We start from the raw sequence: 6,000 nt of genomic DNA on the forward strand, positions 1-6,000 counted from the left end.
TGACTACTAATAGTACATGTTTTATATTGTCTATAATCACGTCCAATCACACTTATTTGTTGTTGTTATACACTTTAGCCAATACTTTCAACTAACTTATGTTGTTGTTTTGCCTTTCAGACTACAATTTTCTGTTGTCCCATTGTCAAAAAGACAATAGACTTCTTATTGGTTTTTGTGTTGTTTTTGTGCAGCTACAACCACACGTTTTGGTGTGCCTTTGTTGTAACTTGCAATTTGAAATAACACATATTACTAGTCTCCTGTTACAATTGGTATGCATGCATCTGGAAATTAAAATTACCCGTTCATGAAACCATAAAATCCACATCCAAAAGCATTCATTGCAATTTCCACTAATCCATCATTGTCTCATGTACACAAACCTAATCATGAGCATCAGTTCAAAATGACCCATATCTACTAATTTGAATCTGCAAACAAGTCCACATTCTTAATGAAGGAAGAATTTCTACTAGACACAAGTTAAATATAGGAACTAGTTCCATAAGTGATGATTTCTCAGATTTGGCTCTCTTTAATCGTTCCGACTTATGACTATTGCACAGAGTACCTGGGATGATCAGTTTACTCAATTTTTGTTCAAATCGAGCATCAACTTATTCCCGTCTCCCTCCTCTTCTTCTTTTCCTTTCTTCTGTTTCAACAAAATCCCAACTTCTGATCCCTAACAGTTGCTAGAACTCGGTCCTCATCTGTAAAGAGAACAATACAAGTAAAAGAAAAGCTTAATTACCTAAATTGTCTTCGATTTCTGAAGACAATTCCATTTTCCTTAAAGCCTAAATAAGCTGCAGTTGCTACACAAGTCAAAACTAACATAGCCTAACATGCCTTTTACAATTACAAGTGCTTATATGAAGGTTTTGAGGTACTGTAGGAATTACTAAGATAACTGGAGGAAGATGGATGATAGAAAGACCAAAAAGAATGCTGAAAGCTAGCTCATTTCTGAGGTTATCTAAAACCAAAAAGCTAAGCTACCATCACCAATACAGGTTAATGAATTTGCTTCCTGTCACAACCCTTTTCAGTGAAAACTTCATATTGCATAACTAAACCCATAAACATTTGCATTTGTGGAGGTAAAACAGCAATACCCGAATTAGTACTTTAAGGCTGGTAATTGACTTGAAGAATTAGACAAAAAATCCCAACTTCTGATCAACTATGTAAATCTAGTTCATCATATAATGACACTATATACCAAATCTTTTTTATATTACTTGCAACCGTATCATTGTTTGTCTTCCTCTTCCAGTCAACTAATCATAAACTCTAAGAATATTAAATTGACAAGCCTTAGAGAGTCAATAAAATCGTTTGGAGCCATAACTTGGAAGGGAAAAAAAAAAGCAACAAAGGTAACTCACCTTCAAGTAAAGATCTGCTAGAACTTCAAGAAATTAGACAGTCCTGAACGCAACTTTGTCCTGAAACATCTTGGAAACATGGTGCTTGCTCAAATCAATGGAGGTATCCACTTGATAACTCTCCCATCAGTAAAGAGAACACAACTAGCATGGAGCAGAAAGAAGCAAAAGCAATTTTCTTATACATACTATGTGCATATGGAGTCCACTAAAGAGTATAAAGTTCAACATCATGGAAGAAAATATACAAATTCTAAGTAACAACTATGCCATAATCCTTCAGTTTGGTACAGCATATAGTAAGAGATAACAAGAAAAACAAAAACAGCTGAATGTCAAAAGGCAACATATTAAGGAAAAGCATGTCAGACCTCGGTGTAAATCATATTGAATGATCTTGTAGTTTCTAGAAAAGATTCCAAATGTGAACGAAATCTGGATTCTACCTCTGCATACTCCTCATCTGGTTTGTAATCATGCTATATGCAAAAGGGAGAAATTATAATCACAAAGAGAAAAATAAAATATTAATGCAACTAGGGAGTTAGGTGTGAAGGTCAAAAAGAAATGAACATGAAACAAGGTGGTGGTTTTAGGTGTCAGAGGGAGTTGTAGAGATTGAGTACTCTTAGGAACACTCACAATAATTACAGAATAAAACTAATAAATAGTAGCACTATAATTTGAAAAGTAGGAAATAGTGTATAACTGCAGGATGATATTGTCCAGGCCCAACCTTCTGATTCTAAGGAAGGAGACGGAGAAAGGCTGTCAAAATAAATACAGTTCTGCAGCAGACTCTAAAAGTCATGTCTGCCAACGAGATGAAACCAGAACTGGCACTTGGAGGAAGATGGTCACCCTTAAAATAAAGCTTCAAGACTTTGACATTACTGTGACTATAATCACCTGGTCCTTCTTGAACCTGCACAGCAAGCAAATTTATTAAAATTGAAGACAAGCTTTGAAGCATCCAATTAAGAACAAATTTGGTGCACAAGTCTTTATGTTTGCAGAAGGCCAAAATAGTCTAGAGGCGGTCTGAGGCTTTTAACACCAAAAGATGACAGGCAAGAAAGAAAGTGCAGTGGAATGCAAGGCGAGTCTCAAGTTGTCAAAATTAAACACACACTTTGTGGCAGTCAATTCCAAGAAAAATCTAATGCACAGGTTATTATACTTGCAAAAGGCCAAGACGATCAAATGAGGCAGACTAGGACTTGATCTCAAAAGGTGACAAGTATGTGTTCGTGGGTGCAGCGTGTCAAGAGAAGAAAGAAAGATGAGAATTTGCGGTGGAATTGACTAAACAAACTTCAAAGTTCAATTATGTGCAGCAGCTTTGGAGTATTTGTGTTCCAAAAAGCTTCAAAGCGGTGCCAATATAAAAAGCCAAGTAAGAGAAGTCCTTGGCGGTGGCACTTTTGTCTGGGCATGAAACTTTAATCCCCAAGTGTGGCCAATATCATCAAAACCATTCTAGAAATTGACAAAGCATACAGCAATGTATATAAAAAAAAGAAAGAAGTGGACGTTCTGGTGGTGTTGCAGACCAAAAGATTAGATTAATTAAGCTTTGAATAAGACAAAAATCACTTGCTGATTTTGCTAGAAGAATGGTACTTAAAATAAAAAAACCCTAGTAATTTCTTTATCAAACAATTACTTGCCAAACAAAATGTAATACTCCGTATTATCATAACCTCCATTCTGGATTATCAGCAAAAATGCTTGCCTCAACGAGATCTACAATTAAACGAAGCATTTCAGTGCGATCTGAAATCAGAAAGTGAGAGATGAATCTTCAAAAAGTAAATGGCTATAAGGATCTGAAATCAGATCTTGTAGGAGACTTACGGGAACCTCAAAATTTGAGGTGCTATCTCTACAATATATACGGGCACCTAACAATATGATCACCAAGTTAGTTCTCATCACAGTAACTCTCTGAATAATTCCAATGTAGAATCACAGCATTGAACAACTGATCATTACCACATACGAGATTAATCTGATTAGAAACAATAACATGGCCCCAAATTACCTAGATTGACGTTAAACTCTTCAAACTCGTCACCGTCCTCGAACATATCCACCTTGTCAGATGCTACCTTCTGATCCTTCTCCATTGGAACAAAGCCTGCGAATTTGCAATCAATGAATCAATTAGCTCACTAAAATTTAGACCCAATTACCAAAAATCATTCAAAAGGCGATTGGCATTATCAAAATCAAATCTTGAATCTTTGTACCTAGAAACAAGAAGATTGAATCAGATAACCCCAAATGAATTGCAGAACCTAAAACTACAGATAAAACCCTAAAATCGATCGAAAATTGAACCATAAAATCAAAGTTTTGGATAATAAGCAACCAAAAATTTGCAGATAAAACCTTAAAATCGATTGAAGATTGAACCCACTCGAAACCCTAAACTACAAAACGATTGAAATCCTAAATTGCTTACCAATATCTGAATTGAAAACAGCTCTTGCTGGAGAGCTCCATTAATCCGGACATGAAAGATGAAGTAGAGACTAAGAAGAAGGAGAGACTAAGAAGAATAATCGAGAGGGTGAGAGGATGAAGGAGAGAGTAAGAATCGAGATCTGAGAGAGCTCAGTGAGAAGGAGAGAGGCTGGTGTTTTGAGTCTTCCAGTTTCGCGGGTTCTAGGTCGAGCAGAGAGAGCTGAGTGAGGAGGAGAGAGCGCGCGGGGTGGTGTTTGAGTATCTAGTCGTGGTCGAGCTGAGTGAGAAGGAGAGAATGACTTTGAGGTCACTATGTCAAAAAGCACAAGTCAAAATAACTTGGAAAATTTTAAAACAAGCTCTACACTTAGACAACATTTAAATGTTGTCTGAATGTCATCATATTTATTAGTCAACTAGGGCTTGGCTGTTTGAGAGGGAAAATTGCTTAATCAAATTTTGGATATCCCTCCACATTTGAGATAGCAAATCATCATCTTTTACAACAACAAAAATGTGTTGTCTGAATGCTGACCATTTTTTCAAATTGAATGAGTATGGTTTAAGTCTATATTCAGACAACACAAAAAAAAATTATGTCGTCTGAAAAACTCAGACGACATAAAACAATTCTTATGTCGTCTGAAGTGTGTCGTCTGAAGCACATTTTGGCATAGTGAGATACTGACTCTACCAAAGTGATTTTGAGTAAGGCTAGCTAGATTTTGTAGAACTATTTTGAAGTAGAACGTTGTACAGTTGCAGGTGAACTAAACTGCATATAGTTATTGCAATAGTCTATTTTGGGCTAGCCTTGATGTAGGTTAGGGTGTTTTTGCCTATTTTTGGAACTATTAATAATTCTGATGTTGGACATAAATTAATGCAATGCCCCATATTCAATTAATTCGAAATTTCATGTTGTTGAATGTGGATTACATTCATTTTAGCAGCAATTACAAATTTTCTGGACATCATCTCATATAAGGATATGATGTATATACTCCTGTTTCAAATCTTTGTTAAACTACAAAAACGATGTCAATAATGAGACAATACATCAATTTTGAAACTAAAATCGATGTCTCGTTTTTCATGGATAACGACGTATAGAGTAAGAAGCGATGTTTACAAAACTAATTGACGTCGATGTAAACTACATGGAACGATGTCTGGAATCAATGTGGACATCGATTTTCAATTTGGGAAACGATGTCTGGATCAATGTGGTTTACAATTCGGGAAATCGATTTACAATTTGGGAAACGATGTCTGGAATCAATGTGGACATCGATTTACAATTTGGAAAACGATGTCTGGAATCAATGTGGACATCGATTTACAATTTGGGAAACGATGTCTAATATTAATATGGACATCCTTGTTAACCTAAAACCTGATGTAATATAGTAAAATGGACATCGCTCCATAAAAGGAAACGATGTTTATTATAATAATGCACATCGTTTATTATATACTAAGGAATGTAGATTGAATCTTAAATAGTAGGATATATGGAATATATGTGTGAACCTCATAAACGGCAGGCAAAATGAAAAGAATCCGATGTCTGATACCATATAAAACATCGTTTCTAATATGAATAACGATGTTAAAATGAATACTTCTGCTATTGGACCTATACTTCATTAAGCATTAAATGCCAAAATATGAAGGTTTAACAATATCTAAACACACTAATATGTCATCATAATAACTGTTTTACATCGGTTCCATAAGCTTATTCGATGTCTATTGTTGAACTGGACATCGGTTTTTGACCGATGTCTTTTTGTTCGTGATCTTTAACATCACCCACTAAGACATCGGATGGTTTTTTTTTTAACATCGGTTTCTGGCCGATGTAAAAGGCAAAAATCCTAGTAGTGAGTGTAGCCCGTGGCCCACCATTGTACCGATATTGTCCCAACTTAACCACCCGATAGGTGTTGGGTTTTAATCACAAAAGGCCTCGGTACAATTGGGTGAGATCCACCCACTTATAAGTTATATTTTATTTGTCACTTTTCCAATGTGGGATCTTTCCTCTCCAACAATATATGCATTGCTAGTTTAATCAAATACTAGCTAGTAGAATCTGGCTAAAGATGAAAGATGTCCTGCATTAATTCCTATC

Source organism: Rosa rugosa, chromosome 2, assembly GCF_958449725.1.
Source record: "Rosa rugosa chromosome 2, drRosRugo1.1, whole genome shotgun sequence".
Classification (NCBI taxonomy): Eukaryota; Viridiplantae; Streptophyta; class Magnoliopsida; order Rosales; family Rosaceae; genus Rosa; species Rosa rugosa.